This window comes from Tachyglossus aculeatus, chromosome 11 (genome assembly GCF_015852505.1).
Source record: "Tachyglossus aculeatus isolate mTacAcu1 chromosome 11, mTacAcu1.pri, whole genome shotgun sequence".
In the NCBI taxonomy this organism is placed as follows: Eukaryota; Metazoa; Chordata; class Mammalia; order Monotremata; family Tachyglossidae; genus Tachyglossus; species Tachyglossus aculeatus.
In genome coordinates this window covers 41883909-41902490 of record NC_052076.1, presented here as the reverse complement: position 1 = coordinate 41902490, position 18582 = coordinate 41883909, and the positions used below count along the sequence as shown (strand labels likewise).

At 44.4% G+C, this 18582-nt stretch overlaps 1 protein-coding gene across 1 annotated transcript in view; it reads left to right on the top strand.

Annotated features, from left to right (window-relative positions):
• Window positions 1-1599: 1599 nt before the first annotated feature.
• Window positions 1600-18582, top strand: part of ZDHHC7 (zinc finger DHHC-type palmitoyltransferase 7) — a 56442-nt gene continuing 39459 nt past the window's right edge. The window contains exon 1 of the mRNA XM_038754194.1: window positions 1600-1705. The gene's annotated coding sequence lies outside the window, so the exon portion shown is untranslated. The remainder of the gene's footprint in view (window positions 1706-18582) is intronic.

The following is an 18582-nucleotide window of genomic DNA, read 5'->3' as shown; positions in this document are numbered from 1 at the left end:
GTTGGGTAGGGACTGTCTCTACATGTTGCCAACTTGTACTTCCCAGGCGCTTAGTCCAGTGCTCTGCACACAGTAAGCGCTCAATAAATACGATTGATTGATTGATTCTCTGAGCCTCAGTGACCTCATCTGTAAAATGGGGATCCAGACTGTGAGCCCCAGGTGGAACAACTGGATCACCTTGCATCTCCCCCCAGCGCTTAGAACAGTGCTGTGCACATAGTAAGTGCTTAACAAATGCCATCATTATTATTATTATTGTTGGTTATTGTTGTTGACTGCTACCCTGCTCATTCAAGCTCTCATCCTATCCCGTCTGGACTACTGCACCAGCCTTCTCTCTGATCTCCCATCCTCTTGTCTCTCTCCACTTCAATCCACACTTCATGCTGCTGCCCGGATTATCTTTGTCCAGAAACGCTCTGGGCATGTCATTCCCCTCCTCAGAAATCTCCAGTGGCTACCAATCAACCTGCGCATCAGGCAGAAACTCCTCACCCTGGGCTTCAAGGCTCTCCATCACCTCGCCCCCTCCTACCTCACCTCCCTTCTCTCCTTCTCCAGCCCTTCAAGCTCTTCCTCCCTTCAAGGCCCTGCTGAGAGCTCACCTCCTCCAGGAGGCCTTCCCAGACTGAGCCCCCTCCTTCCTCTCCCCCTCATCCCCCTCTCCATCCCCCCATCTTCCCTCCCTCCCTTCCCCACACCACCTGTATATATGTATATATGTTTGTACATATTTTTTTACTCTATTTATTTATTTAATTTACTTGTACCTATCTATTCTATTTATTTTATTTTGTTAGTATGTTTGGTTTTGTTCTCTGTCTCCCCCTTCTAGACTGTGAGCCTACTGTTGGGTAGGGACTGTCTCTATAGGTTGCCAATTTGTGCTTCCCAAGCGCTTAGTCCAGTGCTCTGCACATAGTAAGCGCTCAATAAATACGATTGATGATGATGATGATGATTTTATTTTGTTAGTATGTTTGGTTTTGTTCTCTGTCTCCCCCTTCTAGACTGTGAGCCCACTGTTGGGCAGGGACTGTCTCTATAGGTTGCCAATTTGTGCTTCCCAAGCGCTTAGTCCAGTGCTCTGCACATAGTAAGCGCTCAATAAATACGATTGATGATGATGATTTTGTTAGTATGTTTGGTTTTGTTCTCTGTCTCCCCCTTCTAGACTGTGAGCCCGCTGTTGGGTAGGGGCCGTCTCTATATGTTGCCAACTTGTCCTTCCCAAGCGCTTAGTCCAGTGCTCTGCACACAGTAAGCGCTCAATAAATACGATTGATGATGACGACTGATTGAATGAAGGACTGACTGAATGAACGGTTCCCCGCGGGCCCGGCCCCGCCCCCCTGTGCCGGAAGTGGGGCGCGCGCGCGCGCGCGAGGGCGCTCCTGCGCATGCGCAGGGCTGGCTCCGCCCCCTATAAAAGCGCCGTCCCTGTGAGGCCCCGCCAGTCCCGTCGGCGGCCGCGGCGCGTTCGCATCGTGCCGCTGGCGCGGAGCGGCCCCGGCCGAGCGGGCTTCGCCGCGGCGTGAGGCGAACCGAACCGGACCGGACTGGACCGGATTGGACCGGAGCGGACCGGACCGGACATGAGCGCGGCCGCATGATGCCTCCCCGCCGCCGGACGGCCGGGACCAGCGGCGGCGGCGGCGTTGGCCGGCGGGTCCTGGCCCCCCCGCCGCCCCGGGGGCCTCCGGTGAGTCCGGACGGCGGCCCGCTTGGCCTTCCCAACCGCCTAGTCCAGTGCTCCGCGCGCCCTAAGCGCCCAAGAAATCCGGTGGAATGGCTGAATGAATGGGGGGCAGGCGCCAGGCCCCCGCCCGACCCTTCCCCTCACTCAATCAATCAATCAGTCAGTCGTATTTATTGAGCGCTGACTGTGTGCAGAGCACTGGACTAAGCGCTCGGGTAGGACAAGTTGGCAACATTCATTCATTCAGTCGTATTCATTGAGCGCCCACTGTGTGCAGAGCACTGGACTAAGCGCTTGGGAAGGACAAGTTGGCCACATATTCATTCATTCAGTCGTGTTTATTGAGCTCCTACTGTGTGCAGAGCACTGGACTAAGCGCTTGGGAAGGACAAGGTGGCAACATATTCATTCATTCAATCGTATTTGTTGAGCGCCTACTGTGTGCAGAGCACTGGACTAAGCGCTTGGGAAGGACAAGTTGGCAACATATTCAGTCGTATGTATTGAGCGCCTACTGTGTGCAGAGCACTGGACTAAGCGCTTGGGAAGGACAAGCTGGCAACATATATTCACTCATTCAGTCGTGTTTATTGAGCGCCTACTGTGTGCAGAGCACCGGACTAAGCGCTTGGGAAGGACAAGTTGGCAACATATTCATTCAATTGTATTTATTGAGCACCTACTGGGTGCAGAGTACTGGACTAAGCGCTTGGGAAGGACAAGTTGGCCACATATATTCATTCATTCAGTCATATTTATTGAGCGCCTGCTGTGTGCAGAGCACTGGACTAAGCGCTTGGGAAGGACAGGTTGGCAACATATATTCATTCAATCGTACTTATTGAGCGCCTACTGTGTGCAGAGCACTGGACTAAGCGCTTGGGAAGGACAGGTTGGCAACATATATTCATTCAGTCATACTTATTGAGCGCCTACTGTGTGCAGAGCACTGGACTAGGCGCTTGGGAAGTGCAAGTTGGCAACATTCACTCATTCAGTCGTGTTTATTGAGCGCCTACTGTGTGCAGAGCACCGGACTAAGCGCTTGGGAAGGACAAGTTGGCCACATATTCATTCAATTGTATTTATTGAGCACCTACGGCGTGCAGAGTACTGGACTAAGCGCTTGGGAAGGACAAGTTGGCCACATATATTCATTCATTCAGTCGTGTTTATTGAGCGCCTACTGTGTGCAGAGCACTGGACTAAGCGCCTGGGAAGGACAAGTTGGCCACATATATTCATTCATTCAGTCATATTTATTGAGCTCCTGCTGTGTGCAGAGCACTGGACTAAGCGCTTGGGAAGGACAAGTTGGCAACATATTCAGTCGTAGTTATTGAGCGCCTACTGTGTGCAGAGCACTGGACTAAGCGCTTGGGAAGGACAAGCTGGCAACATATATTCACTCATTCAGTCGTGTTTATTGAGCGCCTACTGTGTGCAGAGCACCGGACTAAGCGCTTGGGACAGTCGTATTCATTGAGCGCCTACTGTGTGCAGAGCACTGGACTAAGCGCTTGGGAAGGACAAGTTGGCCACATATATTCATTCATTCAGTCGTGTTTATTGAGCGCCTACTGTGTGCAGAGCACTGGACTAAGCGCTTGGGAAGGACAAGGTGGCAACATATTCATTCATTCAATCGTATTTATTGAGCGCCTACTGTGTGCAGAGCACTGGACTAAGCGCTTGGGAAGGACAAGTTGGCAACATATTCAATCGTATGTATTGAGCGCCTACTGTGTGCAGAGCACTGGACTAAGCGCTTGGGAAGGACAAGCTGGCAACATATATTCACTCATTCAGTCGTGTTTATTGAGCGCCTACTGTGTGCAGAGCACCGGACTAAGCGCTTGGGAAGGACAAGTTGGCAACATATTCATTCAATTGTATTTATTGAGCACCTACTGGGTGCAGAGTACTGGACTAAGCGCTTGGGAAGTCCAAGTTGGCCACATATATTCATTCATTCAGTCGTGTTTATTGAGCTCCTACTGTGTGCAGAGCACTGGACTAAGCGCTTGGGAAGGACAAGGTGGCAACATATTCATTCATTCAATCGTATTTGTTGAGCGCCTACTGTGTGCAGAGCACTGGACTCAGCGCTTGGGAAGGACAGGTTGGCAACTTATATTCACTCATTCAGTCGTGTTTATTGAGCGCCTACTGTGTGCAGAGCACTGGACTAAGCGCTTGGGAAGGACAAGTTGGCCACATACATTCATTCATTCAGTCGTGTTTATTGAGCGCCTACTGTGTGCAGAGCACTGGACTAAGCGCTTGGGAAGGACAAGTTGGCCACATATATTCATTCATTCAGTCATACTTATTGAGCGCCTACTGTGTGCAGAGCACTGGACTAAGCGCTTGGGAAGGGCAAGTTGGCAACATATATTCATTCATTCAGTCGTGTTTATTGAGCACCTGCTGTGTGCAGAGCACTGGACTACGCGCTTGGGAAGGACAAGTTGGCCACATATATTCATTCGTTCAGTCGTATTTATTGAGCACCTACTGTGTGCAGAGCACTGGACTAAGCGCTTGGGAAGGGCAAGTTGGCAACATATATTCATTCATTCAGTCGTATTGAGCGCCTGCTGTGTGCAGGGCACTGGACTAAGCGCTTGGGAAGGACAAGTTGGCAACATATATTCATTTGATCGTATTTATTGAGCGCCTACTGTGTTCAGAGCAGTGGACTAAGCGCTTGGGAAGTACAAGTTGGCAGCATATATTCATTCATTCAATCGTATTGAGCGCCTACTGTGTGCAGAACACTGGACTAAGCGCTTGGGAAGGACAAGTTTGCAACATATATTCATTCATTCATTCAACCGTATTTATTGAGCACCTACTGTGTGCAGATGATGATGATGGCATTTATTGAGTTTACTGTGTGCAAAGCACTGTTCTAAACGCTGGGGAGGTTACAAGGTGATCAGGTTGTCCTACATGGGTCTCACAGTCTTAATCCCCATTTTACAGATGAGGTAACTGAGGCACAGAGAAGTTAAGTGGCTTGCCCAAGGTCACACAGCTGACAATTGGCGGAGCTGGGATTTGAACCCAGGACCTCTGACTCCAAAGCCCGGGCTCTTTCCACTGAGCCACGCTGCTTCTCTAAGCACTGGACTAAGCACTTGGGAAGGACAAGTTGGCAACATATATTCATTCATTCATTCAGTCGTATTTATTGAGCACCTACTGTGTGCAGAGCACTGGACTAAGCGCTTGGGCAGTAGAAGTCGGCAACGTATAGAGACGGTCCCTTCCCAACAACGGGGTCACAGTCTAGTAGGAGGAGACAGACAACAAAACAAAACATTCATTCCAGCGTATTTATTGAGCGCTTCTTGTGTGCAGAGCACTGGACTAAGCGCTTGGGCAGTAGAAGTCGGCAATGTATAGAGACGGTCCCTTCCCAACAACGGTCCGCGGCCTCTTCCCCTGCGTTGTCTCTGCCCCTGGTTTAAAAGAAAGAAAAAAAGAAAATCAGTCATTCCCCAGGGCAGTGGCCACACCACCTGCTTCTTGCATGCCCTGCTGCAGTCAGTAATGGTAATAATGATGATATACAAGTGTTTACTATGTGCGAAGCACTGTTCTAATAATAATAATGATGATGGCATTTATTAAGCACTTACTATGTGCAAAGCACTGTTCTAAGAAAGTGACTTGCCCAAAGTCACACAGCTGACCGGTGGCAGAGCCGGGATTTGAACCGATGACCTCTGATTTCAAAGCCCGGGCTCTTTCCGCTGAGCCACGCTGCTTCCCTAAGCGCTGGGATGTTATCTATTAAGCGCTTACCATGTGCCAGGCACCGTACTAAGCGCTTGTACTTCCCAAGCGCTTAGTCCAGTGCTCTGCACACAGTAAGTGCCCAGTAAATACGATATAATGAACGAATGAATACAGACAAGTCGGGTTGAAAACAGACCCTGTCCCACGTGGGGCTGGCAGTCTCAGTCTCCATTTTACAGATGAGGGAACTGAGGCACAGAGAAGTAAAGCGACTGGTCCAAGGTCACACAGCAGACAAGTGGCATAGGCGGGATTAGAACCCATGACCTTCCGACCCCCAGGCCCGGGCTCTAGCCACTAGGCCAGGCTGCTTTTGATGGCCAAGGCAGTCAGACTGTGCCCACCGCCACCACCCCGAAGTCTCGACCCTCTGCTCAAGCGCTGAGTACAGTGCTCTGCACACAGTAAGCGCTCAATAAATACGATTGATTGATTGTTCCCTGAAGCCGCTACTCATTCATTCAGTCGTATTTATCGAGCTCTCACTGTGTGCAGAGCACTGTACTAAGCGCTCGGGTGCCCGGCCCACGGGGCCTGCGAGAAGAGTTCTCAGTGAGAACTGGGACCCAAACCGGTCTTTTGGGGCGTTGAGGCTGGAAAAGTTGGAAAATTGGGCAGGTGGGTTTTTATAACTCAGGTTTAGACCACCTTCCATCCCTGCCCCATGGACACGATTTCATTTGCAGAAAGTAAACACCACCCGACAGTATATTTCGTAGGTTCACCCACAACTAATTTGCTGAGGCCTCTTTCCAAAACATTGTTCTGGCCATGCCTTACTTTCCCCAATCTAAAGAAGGACCCTGAAATGACAAGGGAGGTTAAAAATAGTAATACATAACAAGATTGGCTAGGAAACTCGGGCCGCACAGGGGTTGGTTCACAATTTTTTTGCTTTGAAGCAAATTTAATTTTTTTGGTGTTCCATCGTCGAAAGAATTGGCTCGTTTAGATGGTCACTTGAATCTTTTTGGATGTTATATTGAAATAGGGTGTTCTAAATTTTGAAATTCAATCATATTTACTGAGCACTTATGTGCAGAACACTGTACTAAGCGCTTGGGAAAGTATAATGCAGCAGTAAAGAGAGAAATATCAATCAGTGCAGTGATTAGATGTGCAACTGGGGAATTGGAAATGAGAAGCTCTGCATCTGGTTACATTCTATGTAACTGAAACCCTAGATGGTGTCATTTTTCTAAGATCAAGACTGTAGTATCATTGAAAATGCCTTGTGAAAAATGTCTGTCTTTGATCTGTGAGTATATTGACTTGTTGAGCCTTAGACTGGCGGAGAAAAATGTGTTGACTGGGCACAGCAGACAATAAAGATAACTTTTAAAAGAACCCTATAAAATAAGGAGGATTTTCTTTGAATGCTTCACAAATTACAGATCAAAGCCTATAAACTTTGATGCTGATGCAAATAAGTGACTAATGCACTGTATTAAGAGGAAGGTCACAACCATCGCTAATGGGTAGAATGTAAAAGCAGAGTGATTGTTTTCTATTTGGTCCAGAACAATATAGCTCTGATTTGAACCTAAAAAATTTTATGAAAATTCTGGGGAAAATACTAGTCCCAGTGGGTATGCAAATAGTGTTAATGTCATTGACTGATGGGGATTAATACTTCCCTTAATTTAAAAGGTTGGGTCATAGCCAGGCAAGATGGGTTTTTTTTTTTCCTTTGACAAATAGTTGCTAGGTTTCTGAAGGCTAAGCAGTTATATTTCAAAATTGTAGATTAGTTCTAAGATAGCTTAAGATCATACATGAGTTTTAAAAGACTCAAAGTCACATCCTTGATTCCTTTTCAGAAGTTCACTTTTGATTTGTACGCTTCTCTTGGAACCTGTTAGAGGTGAAATCCCCAGCTGTAGGTTTAAACAGACAAATCAGAGGGATATGACTTTCAGAGTAAGAAGGAATTTAAATAATACTTTTAAAACAAACATAAATAACAAATCCAAACTCTGCCATGGTACAATAATTATTATTATACCTTAGATTTATAGGGAACCTTTTCTCTAAGGAGTTCAGAGAGCTTATTCTTATTATCTCATTTGTCCTCATAATATCCCTGAGAGGCAGTTTTTATTGTCCTCATTTTACAACCGGGTAAAGAGCCTTGCCTGAAGTCATACAATTAGCCATGGAGCCAGTCTAAAATTCAGGTGTCTTGACTCACCATCCAGTTTTCTGCCCACTAATCTAAGATGCATAGTATTACCAGTGGGTAGACAATGCTAAATGAAGATTAATCTATTTAGGAAATCACTTAAAAAAAATTTTCCCCACTTCCATTCAATAGGTTAAAAAAATAAAAACCCTAGACTATAAACATAACAAACATAAACAGCCAGTACTGTTTCTAAAGCCAAGTGGCAAAGATTGTTTACAAAATGGTTAGGATCCCAGTCCTAAAAAAGCCTAATTTGGGATGGTATTCACAATTGGATAATGTATAAGAAAATTCCTGGACATGCTAAGTACAAGTCATTATCTTAAATAACCTAATGATGAAAGCAGCATATTTAATCATGGCTATGACTCAATTGTTTTTCACCTATATGTTTTGTTCTTTGATACACAAGGGGTTTTAAAATCTGAGGCATTGTGAAATTTCGTTTTTGGAAAATTGAGACTGATGCTTAAACAGCAGCCCAGTGTCACTTTGAACAACATGTGTTCTAAATTAATATTAATAGGGCATTCAGGGGTAGGGGTAGAGCACATACCATTTACTAGAACCAATGGCAGTGCCCTCTGAGTAGTGATGCCTTTAAGATCAAGATTCCCAAGTGTTGCAGGACTGTTAATGTGTCCTGTTAAACTGTTACTGTACCTAGTGTTGGAAAAATGATTAATCCTGTCTCTCACCCATTTAATGCAGTCATTGACTCCTTCTGTGTAGGCAGTGTAGCCAGTTTTTTAAGCGTTCCTAAAATAGCTTCCTCTTTGAGAGAAAAACTTAATGTTTAAAGATTCAATAACTGACATTGTGATAGTATTTTCTAACCACTAATGTTTGTTTCCAATTACTAATAACAGTCCATCCCCGCCCCCCCCCCCCCCCCAAATTATTGGGTTGGAATCTATAGTTTGGCTGTTATTTTTGGAGTTCTGTTAGTTCTGCTAGTAAGTTTTCTTCCTTATCCTTAGGGTAACCTGAAGAATTCCTTTTGTAACTTAGTTCAGGTTAGGAAGTTGGTCCATCGTGATTTTGACCTGATGAGTCCCCTGTGGGACAACCTGATAACCTTGTAACCTCCGTAGTTCTTAGAACAGTGCTTTGCACATAGTAAGTGCTTAATAAAAGTCATTATTATTATTATGAGGAATATGCTGACACCCACAGAAGTCTTTTGCGCACACTGATGGGCAGTAGTCTCCATGGTATATCCTCAGAATCCCTCTCCACCTTCTCCACCTCTCTGAAGGAGCGTCTTCTCTCCCCTCATATGTCCCTGCCCCTTGAGCACCCCCCTGGCCATCCTCATCTCTGGAGAAGCCTCCCTCTACTCTGCTTCTGATTGGCTGGCTTTCACTTGCTTCCCTAAATGCTCCATTTTTAGAATGACAGCCTGCAGCCACTAAAGTGGTCCACAAGCTCCCTAGAGGATATGTGCATTTTAAGGAATGGCCTGGGGGATAGCATAAACCAGAGCCCAGGCAAGTGGAGTGAGGTGGAAGTGAGGAAAGTCAGAGAGGGACTGCCCTCTCTGGAGGAGAAAGAAGAATGAAGCATTCATTCAGTCGTATTTATTGAGCGTTTACTGTGTGCAGAGCACGTACTAAGCTCTTGGAAAGTACAATTCGGCAGCAGTGACAATCACTACCCAACAGTGGACCCGCAATCCAGAAGGAGGGAGACAGACAACAAAACAAGTAGGCAGGCATCAATACAAATAAATGGAATTATAGAGTTATACACATCAATAATAAATAGAATAATAAATATATACATATAGACACAAGTGCTGTGCAGCTGGGAGGGGGGTAGAGCAGAGGGAGGGAGCAGGGGTGATGGGGAGGGGAGGAGGAGCAGAGGCCTAATGGAGAGAGCACTGGCCCTCGAGTCAGAAAGACCTGGGTTCCAACCCTGGCTCGGCCATTTGTCTGCTGTGTGACCTTGAGCAAGTCACTTAACTTCTCCATGCCTCAGTTCCCTCATTTGTAAAGTGGGTAGTAAGATTGTGAGCCCCATGTGGGACAGGGACTGTGTCCAACCTGATTTCCTTGTATCCGCCCTAGTCCTTAATACGATGCCTGGCACCTAGCAAGTGCTTAACAAATACCAAATTATTATTGTTAGTTTATTAATAATAATAGGAAGAACGGGACTCACCCTTTCCCCTTCATCTTCCCCTGGCTCCTTACCGAAAGTGGGAGAGTCCTAGAGACACTCCGCCTTATAGGTGTGGAGAGTGGCAGTGGTGAATGTGGTCCTTAGTTCACATGTTGAAAATCACTGCAATAGGGAATTTTTATTTAGTCGTACAAATTAGGGAAAAGTGTTAAATGTTTATATTGACCTCAGTGGTGGTGCTTTGTATTTGTAGTTTCTAAGCTTCTTCAGAGGGGTTTGTTGTACATAAAGAACACCTGATGTGCTCTTCCCTCACTTATTTCATCTAGTATGTGTGTTCCATGGAGTGGACCATGCATCTTAATGAAGTCAAAGTGGACACTAGAGTGGTGTGTGGCAAATAAAAAAAAATCAGCTTGAACCATTATGCCATTTTTGATTTAAGGCAGACTCCTCCCCCACTCCCCTTCTTAGACTGTGCCCCTTTAGGGTCAGATATTGTGTGTCTACAGCCACAGGCAGGGCAAGTTGTAATTCATCTGATGCCTCTTCTGCTGCATTCAGGAAATTGAACCAAGCATTTATTTGCAGGAGTGATTATGATGATGGTGTCTTCTGTCAGAATCAGTCAGTGGTATTTACTGGGTGCTTACCATGTGCAGAGCACTGTACTAAGCCCTTGGGAGAGTACAGTGCCACAAAATTAGTGGACACATTCCCTCCTGGTAAGGAGCAAAACATTGAGCTCTCCCCGCATAAAAGACTTAAGGACTTGTTTATAGGGGCCTCACAAAATCTAACAGTCCCTGGCCATTAGAGAAGTAATGGATCCCTGCGTTTATTAACCTCTTGATAACATCAGTCAATCAGTGGTATTTATTGAGTGCTCATTATGTGCAAAGTACTGTTCTAAGTGGTTGGGAGGGTACAATACAAGAGAATTAGCAGAAACACCTTCCCTGCCCATAGCAAGCAATCTGGAGCAGGAGACAGATGTTAAATAACAGATATGTACACAAGTGCTGTGGAGTTGAAAGTGGGGTGGATATCAAGTGCTTAATGGGTACAAATCCAAGTGCTTAGGTGATGCAGAGTGGAAAAGGGAGTAGGGGAAGTCAGGGCTTAGTTGGGGAAAGTCTCCTGAAGATGTGGTTTTGATTAGACTTTGAAGGTCTAATCAAATAGAGAAGCGGCGTGGGTCAGTGGAAAGAGCCCGGGCTTGGGAGCCAGAGGTCATGGGTTCTAATCCCGGCTCCATCACTTGTCAGCTGTGTGACTTTGGGCAAGTCACTTAACTTTTTCGGGCTCAGTTACCTCATCTGTAAAACGGGGATTAAAATTGTGAGCCCCACGTGGGACAACCTGATCACCTTGTATTTCCCCAGCGCTTCGAACAGTGCTTCGCACATAGTAAGCACTTAACAAATGCCATTATATTATTTATTATTATCATTATTATTATTATTACGGTGTGTGTGTGTTGGGGGGACGGGGATGACAATAGGTGGTCTGTAAGTGATAAGGTAAGGGGTTGACTGGAAGATCCGAGGTCAGTCGGGCACATTTGAAAGGAAAATCCCTCTCTCTTTCAGGATTGCCTATGCAGGCCGGATTGTCCCACTAGACTACTCAGAGAGTTAAGTCCTCAATTCCCCAGTTGAGGATAATATTTTTATAGTACTTATGATTATTATCATCATCATCATCACATGCCATTGAAGTGTTTCTGGTTCATAGTGACTTTATGGATATATTTTCTCCAGAATGTCCTATCTTCTGCCATAGTCCTATGAGTACAAATTAGGGATTCCCTAGCATGCGGCAGTGAAATCTCCTGGAATCTGGTTTGAGGCTGAGGCCATCATGGAACTTGACTGGTAACGGAAAACTGTTCTCTGAAAATTGGTCTAGTTCTGGAGGGCCAAAGATTTTCTCTGAAACCAAATCATGGCAGAAAAAATATGAGATATATCTTTCTAGACTGTGAACCTGTTGTTGGGTAAGGACCATCTGTATATGTTGCCGAATTGTACTTCCCAAGCGCTTAGTACAGTGCTCTGCACACAGTAAGCGCTCAATAAATATGATTGAATGAATAAATGAATGCATCAGCTTTGTTTTTCTTGCTGGGCCTCAACTACTTGCAGATCGGTTGGTCATTCAGCCTCCTCTCCCCTCTTGAGAATCAAGCAGAATTACAGCAAGAATAGCTTCAGTGCTGGTGGAATATCTTGATCCTATCGTATTCTTTTGTTGTTAAGGTTCTGGAATGTGTCTGCTCCCCAGTATTGTAGTTATGTATGCTAAGCATCATCTCTGTTGCCCTGGAAAAAGACAGCAGAATATCTAGGTAGCCATAGTGCAGTAAGATGAAATTCTGAGCAAAAGTTATCGTACAGCTCTTGATGTGAAATGGTAAATTTAAAAAAACGCCACAGACTTTGGCCACAAAAGCCCAAGCTGCTAAGTGTAAGAGGAAGCAGAATGGCTTAATGGATAGAGCACGGGCCTGAAGTCAGAAGGACCTGGGTTCTAATCCTGGCTCCGCCACTTGTCTGCTGTGTGATCTTGGGCAAGTCACTTCACTTCTGGGCCTCAGTTACCTCATCTGTAAAATGGAGATTGAGATTTGTGAGCCCCATGTGGGACAGGGACTGAGTCCAACCTGATTATCTTGTATCCACCCCAGCACTTAGTACAGTGCCTGGTACGTAGTAAGCTCTTAACAAATACCATTATTATGATCATTATTATTAATAATAATGATGACACATTTGTGTGAAACAGGCTGCAGGTAGTCTTCTCATCGGCACTGGTGTTCATTAGTAGACCTTAGAGGAATTCTGAATTATACAAAGCCTTGTCATATTAAATCCTAGTGCATGTTAAATATTAGAAAAAAAATTAGGAAAGCAGCACTATGGAAACATCTGTTGCTACCAAATGGTCATAAAGGTTCCTTCACCACCCCAAGTTTGAAGTTACCATGCTTAATATTCTCTGCACCAAGAAATTCACATTAGTCATATTTTTTCATGGCGGCATATCAAGCTGCTTCGTGCCATTAACTTGTCCACATTGTCACTTAAAACGTGTTCTCTCCCATCAAGTTGTGCTTCCTATTGTTAGGATCCAGTCGCATTGCTGTGCATTTTCTTCCTGATTTCACTGACTTTAAACATGACTCTAAACCAAGAGTATGTGAGCAATTAAAGAGGGGCAGGAAAGTGATTCTCTAGGAAAAGGAAATTGATTTGTTGGATTGGCTAACACACGGCTAGATTGTGGCATCTTTGAGGAGGTGTGGTGTCTATTCAGATTGCTTATTAAATTATAAGATCATCGAGAGCAGGGACCGTGTCTTTTTCTTTTGTTCTATGTTCCTGGGCACCTAGTATATTGCTCTGTTGTTTATGGTATTTGTTAAAAACTTACTATGTGCCAGGCACTGTACTAAGCACTGGGGTAGATACAAGCTAATCAGGATGGTCACAGTCCATGTCCCACACGGGGCTCAGTTTTAATCCCCATTTTACAGATGAGGTAACTGAGGCTCAGGGAAATGAAGGGACTTGCCCAAGTCACACAGCAAATAAGTGGTGGAGCCGGGATTAAAGCCCAGGTCCTTCTGACTTCCAGGCTGTACCCATTAGGCTATGCTGCTTCTCAGTACAGTGGTATTTGAGTGCTTACTGCATGCAGAGCACTGTACTAAGCACTTGGGAGAGTACAATAAGTAAGTAGACAGAATCCCCGCCCTTAACAATAAAACAAAAAGTAATTGTGGTAGTTAAGCACTTCATATGTGCCAGACACTGTGCTACCTCTGGGATAGATAGAAGATAACCAGGTTGGACACAATCTCTGTCCCATGAGGGGCTCACCATCTTGAGGAATGTCACGAACAAAATGCTGTCGATGAGGATGATATGGGAACGATTAAGGAAAGGAAGGGTATTCAGGGTGACTGAGGCTGCGGAGTGCCCAGCCCTGTGTGTCCCATAAACCTGCCCCAAAACCTTATTACAGTCTCAGCACCCAGACATGTTCACAATATACATTTGATTGGTCCAAGACTTAGGTTTTTAAGGGGTGAGGAAAAGTGTCATGGTTCTGAAATGTAAATCTTTTTACAGGGTAGATGATATGTGGCAGATCTTGCAGTCATTGATGTTCAAGGATCAAGCAAAGGTCAAAATTGCACACACCAAATTCAGGTGAAAGAGCTGGTTGATAATGGGCCATGCTCACCACCCTGTTCCTCTCACTAGAGTCGTTACTAGGGTAAAGGTAGAGTATTTGCTATGACCATATTCGATTTATGTTGTGGCAACAGCAGGCATTATCACAGAGCACCTTGTTCATTGCTTGGTACACAGTAAATGCTCATTGTAGAAGCAGCGTGGCTCAGTGGAAAGAGCACGGGCTTTGGAGTCAGAGGTCATGGTTTCGAATCCTGGCTCCGCCACATGTCTGCTGTGTGACCTTGGGCAAGTCACTTAATTTCTCTGAGCCTCAGTTACCTCATCTGTGAAATGGGGATTAAGACTGTGAGCCCCATGTGGGACAACCTGATCACTTTGTATCCCCTCCAGCGCTTAGAACAGTGCTTTGCACATAGTAAGCACTTAACAAATGCCAACAACAAAAAAAAGTAGCATAGGTAAGTGGAAAGACCATGGGCCTCGGAGTCAGAGGACCTGGGTTCTAATTCTAGCACCGCCACTTGTGTGTGGTATGACCTTGGTCAAGTTCTCTATGCCTCAGTTACCTCATCTGTGAAATGGTGTTAAAACTGTGAGCCCTATGTGGAACATGGACTGTGTCCAACCTGAGTAGCTTATCATAATAATAATAATAATAATGGTATTTAAGTGCTTCCTATGTGCAAAGCGCTGTTCTAAGCGCTGATCTACCCCAGCATATAATACAGTGCCTGTCACATAATGAGAGCTTAACCAATACCATGAAAAAATCAATATCACTGATTGTTTGAGATGATGTTTTGAAGTTGTTAAACAAGGAGTTCATTTCAACTGCAAAATCCCAGAGGGTTAGAACTGAGGACATTCTCTCGTTTACACCCCAAAGTCACCTCTGGGGCAGATATTATACCTTGCCCTTTACCGATAGGTTTTTTTTTGTTGTTGTTGTTGTTGTTTTACATATTTTTGTTGTCCTCTGAAGGCTCTTTGCTTGAATCTCTGCCGAGAAATTGGTGTGATGCTGGAGCCAGGCAGATTCACTCCTTGCAGCTCTTGCCTAACAATGTGGAAAGTGCTTCTGGAAATCAAACGGGGCCCTGGGGACTAGAGGTGTGCCTAGTTAAGGGGCCCGGAAATCAAAAGGAAATTTGAGATGATTGTTGAGCAGTAAGAATCAGTGTTTTAAAATGAAATATTCTTAATAAATGCCTTTGTGCAGAAGACTGTAGTAAGATGAGAAAAATAAAATTTTACCTAAAGAATGCAATGGATTGAACTCACCGATTTCCCCCCCCCCCCCCCCCCCGCCCCGAAATGATATCTAGGATATGCTGGGGTTCAACCAGTCAAACATCAGTGATTATCCCGCAGCCTCGGAGATGGGTGGAAAAGGAGTTGGCTGTGGAGTCCAGAATCTCTGACCCCAGAGGACTCTAGGTGAAGGGGAATGAAGGCCGACCCCAGAGGAATACAGCATTGGTTTGAAGGGAGGCAGGACTAGAGCCAGGGGATGGAGCCATGCTGTAGTCTTGTTTGGAAGGAAGATTGTGAGCCAGGGTCATTTTCAGAGCCTTAGGAGCAAGGAGTGAAGAGAACAATTTTGCACTGTGATTTTGGGCCTTACCTAATGTGCAGATACACTCATTTCAGTGTAGCCCTGAAAGTAAACTCCCCAAGGCTATCATTCTGCAAAAAAAAGGCTAGGAATGTACAAAATTTTCCCTTGCTCATCCCACATTTACCACTTTTACAAGAATCCTCCATTTAACGCTAGAAACAATAGGGCAGTGTTAGTGCCGTGGATCACATTTTCAGTTTATATCAAAATCTTTTCTTCACATATCTTGACCTCCTTCCTTTTAGAACTAGAGGCTCTGGACCATTCTAATTTGCTTGATTTACATTAAAAAAAATCCATGTTCAGCCTCTTGATATTGAATTTGAATAAATCCCCACCCAACTACCTTTATTTCTGTTTTTGCATAGAAATACAGCAGTATTCTCCCTACTAATTGCCTTTTCTAAACTCTTTAATTGTGGGTGTTTAGCATTGTCTCAATATAGACCAAATGATCTGTAGCATTAGTGTGTAGTTAGAGAGCTGTTGTTAGCTCTTCAGTTATGAATAGATCTCATCCTGCTGAATTTTCTCAACTTTTTTTTGCCTTGTTCCCCTTCTATCCAGAAAACCTGTCTCTCTCTTGTATTTATTGGCTATTTAAGATGTATTGTTGGGCTGAAACAGTGAGTGCAATTTAGCTTATTGTCAGAATAAACGGCATTGATTTTCAATGTTTGTTTAAATGTAGTTATTAAAGGAACAGTGATTTCAAACTGTAGTTCTGATAACTTGGCAATTAACGTTTATAACTAAACATCAATCAAATGGCATAAGGAAATACACTGTCAGTGTAACATGGCAGCATATTAATTGGCAGTGTTCATTTGCGGGAAATCTACTTTCAAAGGGTGAAAATGGTATCTCGATTCACATAATCATTTTCTACAGTCTTGACGTCTCTGAATGTGTCCTTTGGGTTATAATTAGCTCTCCGACAGTCAGCGTCTGAAGAACACCAAGAAAAACTGTCCAGCACTTAGAACAGTGCTTGGCACATAGTAAGCGCTTAACAAATGCCATCATTATTATTATTAAAGTTGTTGTACAAGTGCTGCGCGCATAAACAATTATTTCTTCTGACATCACATTGTGTTTTATCTAGACAGGGCCATATTGGGAAGACATTCCATAATTCTTCTGTCTTTTCTATCCAAAATGTGTTGTCAACCAGTGATATTTGTTTAGTGCTAAATGCTAAACTAAACGCACTAAATGCTTGAGAAAGTGCAATATAACAAAGGACAACTTCCCTTCCCACAATGAGCTTACAGTCTAGGGGGGACAGACATTAGTATACATGTTGCAGATATGTACATAAGTACTGTTGGGGTTGGGAGGGGGGCATGAATAAAGGGAGCAAGGCAGTCATCTTGGGATAGCTTTTAAAGACTTCTTGGAAGGTACATTTAAAAAAGAATGCTTGTCTGAACTCCAGCTTTATAGAGGATACCCAAGCTCCAGTCTCAACTTCCTAAAAATTGCTTAATGGACAATACTGCGGGATGATTTTAAGCTACGTGACATGGGACTTGATTACCTTAGAGATGGCTTTTTGACTCCTGTGCTTCCATGCCTATCCAAATCTACTAGAGCCTATGTTCCTGGGATGATAATAATAATAATCTTATTTAAGCACTTACTATGTACCAAGCAATGGATCAATCCTGATTCCACCACTTGTCTGCTCTGTGACCTTGGGCACGTCATTTCACTTCTGGGTTCTAATCCTGGCTCCGCCACTTGTCTGCTGTGTGGCTTTGGGCAAGCCACTTCACTTCTCTGTGCCTCAGTTACCTCATCTGTAAAATGGGGATTAAGACTGTGAGTCCTGTTTGGGACGGGGACGCGGTCCAACCTGATTAGCTTATATCTACCCCAGTGCCTGAAACAGTGCTTGACACATAGTAAGTGCTTAACAAATACCATCATTACTATTACCTCATTTGTAAAATGGAGATTGAGACTGTGAGGCCCACATGGGACAGGGACTGTGTCCAACCCGATTTCCTTGCATTCACACCACTGCTTAGTTCAGTGCCTGGCACACAGTAAGCACTTAACAAATACCTAATTATAATTATTAGATATAACTTCCACCTCTGTATGCTTTCCCAGCGCCTAGTACAGTGCTCTGCACCCAGTAAGTGCTTAATAAATACTATTGCTATTAGAGGAATACAGGGTAGGGTTTTTATTTGGGACCTAAAACTTCTTTACAGCCATGATCCAAAACCCTGGTTTGTTGACCTTTGCAAGGCAGAGTGAAATTTATTTAGCTTAACATGCAGAGAGGGTTCTCTCAAGCCTTATATCTAAAAGGGATTTTCATGGGTGGATTTTGTTAAGGTACCAGCTATGAGCTGTTAGCTAAAGAATAACTAAACTGGGTGCAGCGCTACTTCTAATGAAAAGCACCTCTTGTACTCCTTGTGTCCCACATTGCGATTCCAAGTCACTGCTGCAGTCACTGCCCATGTAACATTTAATGAAAGCCAGCCTGTCAGGACAGTGCGAGAGGAACCTGAGAGAAATTCTCGGTTCCTTCAGACATTTCCCATGCACTTAAAATTTAGGCGCAAAAGTTTAGTGTAATGCATGGGGAGGGAAAAATGGGAAGCTAAAGAGATCCAAGTGCTTACTCCTGTCCAGGCTTCGATAAAACCAAGAAATAATTTTGAACATTATTTACTTGGATTCCCCCAAAGTTCTGAACTTGTGTACTCCAAAACATACTAACACAAGAAGCAGCATGACCTAATGGAAAGAGCATGTGCCTGGGAGTCAGAGGACCTGGGTTCTAATCCTGTCGGTTCGACCTTCACAACATTGCTAAAATCTGCCCTTTCCTCTCCATCTAAACTGCTACCACGTTAATCCAATCACTTATCCTATCCCGCCTTGTATTTTGTACATATTTATTACCCTATTTATTTAT